Source organism: Octopus bimaculoides, chromosome 2 (genome assembly GCF_001194135.2).
Source record: "Octopus bimaculoides isolate UCB-OBI-ISO-001 chromosome 2, ASM119413v2, whole genome shotgun sequence".
NCBI classification, from domain to species: domain Eukaryota; kingdom Metazoa; phylum Mollusca; class Cephalopoda; order Octopoda; family Octopodidae; genus Octopus; species Octopus bimaculoides.
In genome coordinates, this window is record NC_068982.1 from 51,533,659 (window position 1) to 51,543,920 (window position 10,262).

General features: G+C 31.6%; 1 protein-coding gene and 1 pseudogene across 1 annotated transcript in view; both read left to right on the forward strand.

The window, feature by feature from the left end:
- LOC106873236 (chondroitin sulfate synthase 1) overlaps positions 1-10,262 on the forward strand; it is a 254,656-nt gene that overhangs the window by 31,756 nt on the left and 212,638 nt on the right. The window lies entirely within an intron of this gene.
- On the forward strand, positions 7,830-7,928 carry LOC128247177 (U6 spliceosomal RNA; annotated as a pseudogene).

Consider the following 10,262-nt stretch of genomic DNA (forward strand, 5'->3'; position numbering starts at 1 on the left):
TCCTCTCATTCACACACACACTTGTACTCTCACATATTGTACGCACACTATTGTTTATACGACTGTCCGTCACTTCACATTGTTGTATACATACTCTTGTACACCCAGGCCTGATTTATCTACTGTGTTAATTTTATATGTCGCATGCACTCGCACACAGACACAAACAGTTTCACTTTGTTAATAAACGTATTCTCATTATATATCTAACGGTTGAGTTTGTCCTAAGTTCTATTACTGGCACCATGGCTCGTATCTTACGACGAGCCTATTATCTTATATATATCTTATTATGTGTTCGACCGTGTGACATGGTAAAAAGGAGCCTTTTCCCGTCTACGTCGCCATCTCCTTTGGTTCGCACGGTCGAAGTATTACAGTAATGAATGAAGCATACTTCACTGTATGCTACTAAAGCACTTAAAAAAAACATAAGATATATGGAATTTTTCCTTTCTCTGTTTCAGGATGTTCCTTATATAGTTTTCTGTCAATCATTTCTATAATTTTACCCAAAACTTAAGTTATGATTAGAATCTTATCTCATGAAGCTAATGCATTTGTGTTTACAAGGTGTATCCAGAAGTTTTAAAACTTTTTCAGGAGCAACATTTATTAATTTCCATGAAGTACAAAACTCTAATCTCTTTGAAAGTAAGATCCTCTGATTTCAATGTGCTTATTGCAGTGCTCTAACCACTTTATGAAGGCCTCATGGAAGTCCTCCAAATTGAACATGTTCAAGACCCTTGTTACAGCCTCCTTCATGTTTTCAAAATGACTGCCTCCACTAAAGTTTTTCTTCAGCTTAGGGAACAGCCAAAAGTCACAAGGAGCAAGGCCTGGACTGCAGGGAGAGTGAGGGACAGTTTTGATATCTATCTCTTTGAAGCAGTTGGTTACCAGAATGGAATTGTGGACAGGTGCACTGTCTTAGTGCAGGTACCACTAACTAAAGTGAAAGAGTTCTGATCTTTTACATTGAAATCCCTTGCTGAACTCCCTCAAATCTTCCACAAAGTGTACTTTGTTGACTATCTGATCAGAGGAAACCCACTGGATGTAGATGATGCCCTTGCTGTCAAAATAGGGATCATCTTGAGCTTCCCAGTGGACTTGCTTTGCTTGACCTTCTTGGATCTGTGAGAACAAGAGTGCTTCCATTGGGCACTCTCTCTTGATCTCTGAATCATAACGGTAGAACCAGCTTTTGCCACAGATCACTAGAGACTCAAGTACTCTTGGATTGGAGGTAATGAACTCAACCACCTCTCTGCTGTCACCAACTTTTCTTTCTTTCTCTTTTTCACTGAACATCCTGAGAATAAACATTACACAAATTTTGCACTTGTTCAGATCCTCATGAATTATTCTTTCTATGTACAGCTGCTACACCAACTCCTGTATGCTTATTGTATTTAGGGACAGACAATAGTCTTCGAGAAAGTTGCAAATTTTCTCAATAAGCTCTGATGTTTTGATGTCCCTCTTCCTCCCATCTATCATCATCTCTCACCTCCTCTACTGTTCTTGAATTTCTCGTGCCAGTGAAAAGCAGATGCTCAGCTCATACAAGTTAATCCATGAGTAATCTGGAGTATCTCAAAAGTTTTTGTCCAGTTTAGCACAAAACTTTATTGCATAGCAAGCTTCCAGATAGCCTTCATATCCCAACCACATTCTGCAAACTAGTAGAATGTATTCAAAGTGCTGTTACAGATGTCTCCTTTGATCAGGAATAAAATATTGACAGGCCAGTTTATTAGGAATGAATAAATATATAAAACTCTAAACTGCAAAGATGTCTGTAGAAAAGCCCAAGAAAAATAAAATTTCCTACTTTTTTTCAATGTTAATTTACTCCATAAGCAGGAGTTGATTGCAAAAGTTATTTTATCTCAACATGCAAGGAAAATTACAGTTTCTCCTTTTTGAGTCACAGAATGACAGAATAATTTCATTGACACTCCAGCATATTCATGACAATAATTCTAAGATTTTTGTAAACAAAACTGGTAGCTCTCACTTCTAGTGCCACTGTAAAGTAGTTGTTGGAAGAGCACCTTCATCATTTAACGTCTGCTTTCCATGCTGGCATGGGTTGGATGGCTTGACAGGAGTTGGTAAGGCCAAGGGCCAACCTGGTTCTATATTCTGTTATACAATTTTGAATGATTGGTTCAGAAAGGGAAATCATTCTGAAAAGCTTAGCTTTCTTTGAGTAAATATAGACAAGAAATCATTTCAAGCTTCTCATGAAAATTATTCTTCATATGTTAAGAGTTAAATTTTCACATATGTGGATTAGTGCCACAAGAATGTTTTCATCAGAAAATAGTTCTTGATGTTATAATGGCTAAAGATTTGTTGATCATTTGAGTTGGCACATCTGGAATTGATAACAAATTTGAAGTTTTGTGTTTAGAAGTATAAAATGAACTGATAGTGAGTAATTTTGGGGTGTCAAATTGATTCCTTTTTTGACATAGAATTTTGGTTGTTTACAATGTTTCAACTCATAATCTTACTGCCTTTTGGATTTAAAAAAAAAAAAATCAGTTATTTTTTTAATTTAAGGAAGAACATATCTTAATTGTTTAAAATTTTGAAATCTTGGAAGAGAGAAGCTCCTGCTTCAATTTGGTTAACAAAATTAGGAAAAATGTCTTAAAAAAAGATATTGTAAATTTGACAAATCATCTGTGAAATTTAGAAATAAGGCTTTTCAGAATAAAATGTTTGTTTAATAAGGTATAGCTGTGTGGTCAGAAGCTTGCTTCCCAACCACATGGTTCAGTGCCACTGCATGGAACCTTGAGCAAGTGTCTTCTACTATAGCCTCAGGCTAACCAAAGCCTTGTCTGTGAATTTGGTAGACAGAAACTGAAAGAAGTCCATCGTGTGTGTGTGTGTGTGTGTGTGTGTGTATATATATATATATATAAAAATGTGTGTGTGTGTGTGTGTGAGACAGAGAGAAAGTGAGTGAGTGTGTGTGTGTGTCTTTGTGTTTCCCCCAAATCACCGGTGTTGGTGTGTTTATGTCCCTGTAACTTAGCGGTTTGGCAAAAGAGAGCAATAGAATAAGTACTCAGCTTTAAAAAATGGGGTCAATTTATTTGATTAAAACCCTTAAAGGCAGTGCTTCAGTATGACCACAGTCAAATGACTGGAACAAGTAAAAGAGTAATACTGCTTGTATCCCAATTTCAGAATAAATATACTGACTCTGCACAGTATAAGGAACTAAATTGGTTGGCAACAGAAAAATCATCAGGCATTCAAAGAAAATGATGATCTTGGCATGAATATTGGTTGATAAATAGTTGAAATTAAAGACTTTTTTTATTGCTTTAATCTCATAAAACTAGGTTAGTTATTTGGATTTTACTTTTTTAATTTCGGGTCTTATACCATATTTGTATATAATATACTTTTGAGTTGGTTTCTGGTCTCATATTTGATTATTTGGATTATTTGAAACATATTTCTTGATATCTGTATATGAAATGAAACCTCAGCAGAGCTTATATAACTCTTTAAGATGACTTTGTATTCTCTACTAAAATCAAAAATTACCATTTTCTTTCTTTTTTTTTTTCTTTGCTTAGTAAACTCTTATTCAAAAGTAAATCATACAACATTGATACTGCTGTCGGTAAAAACAAACACAGATATTGATTGACTTCGTTGAAGTCCAAGGCAAAAGCTAGTGTAACAACTAATAGTTTGCAAATGAAGTTTCAATTTGTTGTGATACTTTCAAGTTTTAAACTTCTGCAACTTTTATACATTGCTTCAACTATGAAAATCAAATAATTGCCATTCACAAAGAATATGAATAACTTCTGATGTTTGAAAAAATTTATTTGCTTTTAGATTAAACAAAATTGAAGAAATCAACTAATTGCAAATATATGAAATTGCTACTGGTAAATGAAAATCAGTTTTCTATTAATTACTTGTAGGGACACCATATTTCGCTATGCAACCATAGTATACTACAATAGTGTTACACTGTTATATTTAGTAACTAGTTAAGCAATGAGTTTGTAGATGGTTAATGGGTTGGATGTGGTGCTGAAGACAGGGCAAGAAATCCTGAAATATGTATATACACCAATTACTTATTTTTCCATCTTCAATCACATTGTTTACATTAGGTGTATTTGTATATGAAACATATCAGATCAATGCTGGTTTCAATTTCTACAGAAAATCTGAAGAGATAACCTTAAAAAGTTATTAGTTTTCTAATATTTCTTCATAAAAGATATGGCACTAGTAATCCCATGAACTGTAGTGTTTTCCAGTGAACAACAGTTCAATATTTTATAAATTCTATTTATTGTAAGATATTACTAGCTTTTATTCACACCAAACTATAAATTTTATATTCACTCTATAATACATGGTATTTATATTTATGTTTGTACAGTATTTTGCATTTCCAGCATCCTCAAGACCATTCAACACTTCATTTTGATGAGACAATAAACTTTTTCTGATTAGCCTGTTGTATAATTCCTTTGCTTCCTCAGCAATTATTATTTGGCAGTTATTATCATCTTCCTGAATTACAGACAGTCTCTTTTGTTCCATCTATCTCTTTACACTCTATGCTTCTACACCTGACAGTGAATGATGGTTCTTTTTCTCTAAAACTGCTTTTCTCTAAACTTTTGGAAATTATTGATTTGTCCTCATCATTGTCATCATTTTTAACACTCTCTGCACTTTTTGTTCTAGATTTTTTCTTAACACACACACACACACACACACATACATATGTATATATATCTTGTGTGATTTACACGTCCTTTCCAAGTGATTTTTTTTTCTTCATATATTTAATTTATTATTGATCTGTTGCCATATTCTGTCTACTATTCACTATCTTTGAAATCTTATTTTTCACGCATATAGTAAAGTACCTAAGAACACTGTATTATCTTCTACTTTGAAATTCAGTGGCAACCTAACAACAGTTGTAAAGAATATCTTCATCTTGGCTCTCAACTTCCAGACTTCAATAATACATGCTATTTATTACTACATTTTTTTTAATGTATATATCTCTTTTTAGTCTATCTACTAGCATAAATGTAGACACTTCAGTCAATTTAATTTGCAACAGATGGATAATGTTAATAATAATAATAATTTTGTGGGAAAACAACTTGCTTTGATATTGGTATAACACAAGCAATTTAATATAGAAAGGTTTTTTCTAATTTTGCAAATCAATGTTTATAGGTATCAGTTACCTTTTGATATACTTCACACTATGTGACATTGATATGCACAAATGTGTATTTATGTGTGTATATTTATACAACAGGCTTCCATCCAGTTTGTTTAGTAAATTTTATGAAAGGCACATTTTTGTAAATTCATGAAACATTGTTCAACCTATGGCTTGAGTAGAAGATACTTGCTCAAGGTGCAGCACTGTGATTTTGAACTAAGAAAAATGTGCTTGATAAAGACAGGTTTCTTTATAGTTGTGAATAATTTCCAACCAAATTTGCAAGTGGAATGTAATGCAGCCTTCTTGGGTACTTTACTACAAGCAGCAAATCAAACTTCAAAATGGTAAACGAACTATCAAAATTAATTGTTTTATATTCTATATATTCCTTGCTCTTAAACAAGCTGACAAGACAATCTTTTTTCAATTGCATATAAATAATTTAGGCTTTATAGGGTTGTAAATTTAGGCTTTATATACTTGTAAATATTTGACATTTAAGACATCAATATCTTGGATATAATTCCTCTTCTCATTTTGCAATTGGGATCAACTTTTGTTGACTTTAAACCACAAAACTTTTGGTAACAAAACTGCTTATTACAGACTTGTTCATTGATTCTTAGTATATAAAATGGCAAGGCTGAATTGCATTTTATATTATGTAGATAGTTTTGTTTCAGAAACTTGTATTGAATTTCTCTTAAATGCTTTTGCAGATATTTTTGGAATTTGGTATGAATTAAATATAAAACTTTAAACCCAAATTGATCATTGATATTTCATTATTTGCTTACTTTGATAATGGTTTGGTTGACTTTTCATTATTTGCTTACTTTGATAATGGTTTGGTTGACTTTTCATTGGTAAGCATGTCTATTTTCAAAAATATTCCTTTTGTTAGGAAGGGCATCCAGCCGCAGAAACAGACATTGGAGCTCAACAGTCCTCTGACTTGTTAGGTCCTGTCAAACTGTTCAACCCCTTCCAGTATGGGATATGAATGTTTAATAATGATGATTCTTTGTATTAATGATGACAGATCTGTATTTATCTAGATTTATTGTTATATGAACAATTTATTGCAGTGCTTTAGGTTCAAGCTCTTAGTTCTGAAAATGTTAACTGTATTTGATAACAAATTATATTTTGATAACAGACAGCTATGTAACTGTTGCAGGTAAATATAAAGTATTGTGAGAATGTTCTTTAGGATTTTAAAATCAAAGACTTGTTACATAAAACCTATAGAGTAATCTATTTTTTATCTTTCTTTTTTTTATCTCCATCTTCATTGTCTTCAGATATGGGGTGTAAATGAATCTGCAGAACTGTTTCTTTTTATGGCTCCTAATTCTGTATCTAATCTCTAATACAGGAATCTTTTATCTATCTCATTCTCCATCTATGTATTCATGCCTATATATCTTTAAACAATACATTTTGTTATCTAGTTATCACTATCATGTATTTTCAGCTATTCAATCTCAAGTTTTGGGGTTTTCTTTCTTAAATTGATTTTTGTCTTCTATTGCACTGATACTCATTGCGTTTCATGAATCAGAGATATACATTTTTCTTTAAAAGGGAAAAGAATTCCTTTTTCTTTTTTTTTTTTTTTTTTTTTTTTTGGACACAATTTTTTTATATTCAAAAGAAAACTTTCCCTAGTATCAAGCCATAGTGACATATGCATAAATATTAAACTTCTTATTGACCATATCACTTACATCAAAATTTATGAAAGTATCTCAACATTACATATCACAAGCAATCTGGAATTAAATTACTCCTTGATCTGCTTTCACAGCTTAGATTAAAAGTAGATTTGAAGTTAATTGTTGCCCTAATTGCATAGAATAACACTTTCATCTATTATACAATGAAGTGAAATACAAAACAAAATTTGATAAATTTGCTGACTGATGTCAACTTCTGTAGACTTTAATCATAAAATTTAGGTTTTTTATTTTTTTTATATACAATAGCTTAACAAATTTATGCCTACTAAACTAATTTCCCACCCTGTCTATTTAATGTTTAAACTACCTGTTTGTAAAATTAATTCTACATCTTCTTTAAATGTTCCTTCATTATATAACTTGCTTTTTAATTAATGATGCACTAAACATTGTTCCATAATCTGAAATATATAGTAAGATAGTATATATAATGATATATTATACAAATTTTAACCAATGCTATGACGTGTAATTAGATAGAAAAAGAATTGGCCAACTAGTTTCTACTAATTGTAAACTTCATCAGGGATGATGTACCCTTTCAATCTCTTCACACAGAGAGGGAAATATAGCTATTTAGTCATTTGTTCAGTGTACCATTAATTGAATGACTATGTAGCCAGCAAAAATGTTGTTATGCAAATCAGATTTACTGTTTTTACCAAAATTAGAATATATTGTAATTATAAATATGTGCTATATTTCTGTGTGAGCAGACTGAACAAATGTGTTCCTCTTGTATTTGATTACATATCAATGATGTCTTAAACCTGTATTGTTTACCCTTTGATATACCTACAATATATTTCAGATTAAACTTTTTTTTTTATCTATGGTTGCTTTGGTAGTTAATGTATTAAAACTGAAACAATACAGAGAAGATTAGCATAGCCCTTGTGCGAAAATAACACATTCATAAAGCATTTCATATTTTCAGGCTCGGGCATGGTTGTGTGGTTAAGAAGCTTGTTTTCAAACCATGTAGTCTTGATTTCAATCCCATTGTGGGGCACTTTGGACAACCGCTTTCTACTATGGCCCCAGACTGACCAAAGTCTTATGAGTGGATTTGGGAAGATGTGTGTGTGTGTGTATATATATATACATATATATATTATACAAGGATGTTATTGACAGTCACTTCGAAGTTTCATCCAGCTAAGTCAATGATGGTTTAACTGGCTGAAACTTCGATGTCATTGTCAACAACACTTTTGTATAAGAATAAATAAATTTATACTCTGCAAACGTAGAGTAATACATCAGATTAATGTTAAATTGTTTTTATTATAATTGAACATAAAAATAATATGAATGTGTGTGCATTGTATGTACCTTTCTTTTGACATCATGTAATAATTGTAAATGAGTATCACCATCATACGAACAATGCTGTTCGTTTCTTGTCTTCTATGGGGGAAATATTTACCTTATTTAGAAGCCAGTAAGAATTGGAAATAGGAAAGGCATCCAGCCATAAGAAATCTGGTTTAACAAATTCCTTCTAACCCATGAAGTATGGAAAAATATAAGTGAAAAGATAATGAAATGGTAAATTAGATTGAAATTTCAGTTATTCAATTTTCTATCAAAAAATGCCATTAAAAGTAATATACTGAAATAGAAATAATAGACTGCTTAATATTAAAATATAGACTTTTGGAAAATGATATTGGTTTTCTTGTAATACTAGTAAGTTGGGTGCACCAGACTAAAGCCTCCCTGTGTTTCCAGAGATTACTTATCTGTACCTGGAAATTTTCTTCTAAATGCAAGGATCTGGATAAAATGTTTTGTGGAAGAGTGGTTGCATGCTCATTCAGCAAGTTTCTTCTCTACTTGCCACTAATGTTATCCTAGGGAAAACAAGGCTAGTAAAGCTTGGCAACAGTGTCATCACAAATATTAGAGGCAGACTAGAGCCAGAACATAAGTCAAGATATCCTACCGACTACTCTAACGATCTTACCAATCCCACCATCTTGAACTGGCACTTGATTTATCAATCAAAACGGATTAAAGGTGAAGTTGACTTTGGTAGAAATTTGGACTCAGAATGGAGAGAGCTAAAGCAAACACTGAAAACATTCTGATTCTCTGAATTTGCCTATTCACTTCTTTGGATACACTATCTTTCTTATTAAATACTCATTTCTAATTACAAACTACTTGTTAATTACTGAAGTGGTAGGTAGTATCTTTAAAATTTTGTTTAACTGCTAGTTTTTTTTGTTTTTTTTTTTAAATCTTTGTGCTACAGCTTCCTGAATTTAATATTCAATGAACTAGTTATTGCCAAGAAATTGTTTCTGTTGCTAAATTTTCATCTTAAAAAGGAAGTCTTGTCTTGAAGTAACACATCATGAGGCGTCAGAACAACATACACACCAGGAAATAAGTTTCCTATAAAAAAAAACCTTGCACAGATTTAATTATTTTATATATTATAATTGATTTAATTAATCAGCACTGTGTGTATATATGTGTGCAGATACATGCAATTCAATAGCTAAATTGCATCGTCGGGAGCAAAATGTCTCCTCCAAGTTAGTTTTAATCATGACTTACTAAACTGCTTGGCTTCTATAAACAAATATTACTATTTTTCACCCCACATGCAAACAAGCAGCTTATTTAGAATCTTTTTATCCTGTTTCATCTCTCAAATATACTTTGTTATCAGCATAAGTTTTATTTTGCACCAATTGTCTGTCTGTCCTTGAAATTCTGTTATAAATATCAGCCAAATAAATGATACAACCATGTTTTTTTTTTTTCTGTCTAAGAAATCTGTCGCTGTTGTAGACTGCTGCAATTACTCTGATTGTCTTAAAGAATGGTTCGCATTAAATTTATCGTAATTTTGTTTTAATCTCTTTATTTTAAAAGTGTACTTAGTGATTGTTCAGCAAGTTTTTCATTTTCAAAAAAAATTTGTATGTAAAACCGTCACTTTTAATTTAATCACAATTTAGTTTTAAAACACTTGCCCGGTTATATTTCCTTGCCATATCAGTATGGATACCCAAGTTATTACTCAGTCTATATTTTAAACTCTAATTTATTACACTGTATATTGTTTTACTCTGCATCTTTCAAAGGGAAAAGGTTGAGATAAGCTATAGAATATGAAGGGAAATTGTCAGGTTAATCTTTACAATGTTTTGGTAACTTTATATAATTTAATCAGTCCTTAATTTTGGAGCTAAATGTATTGCATGTAACAAGTTAAAAAATGTCTTGGTATATATATATATATATCTATATAT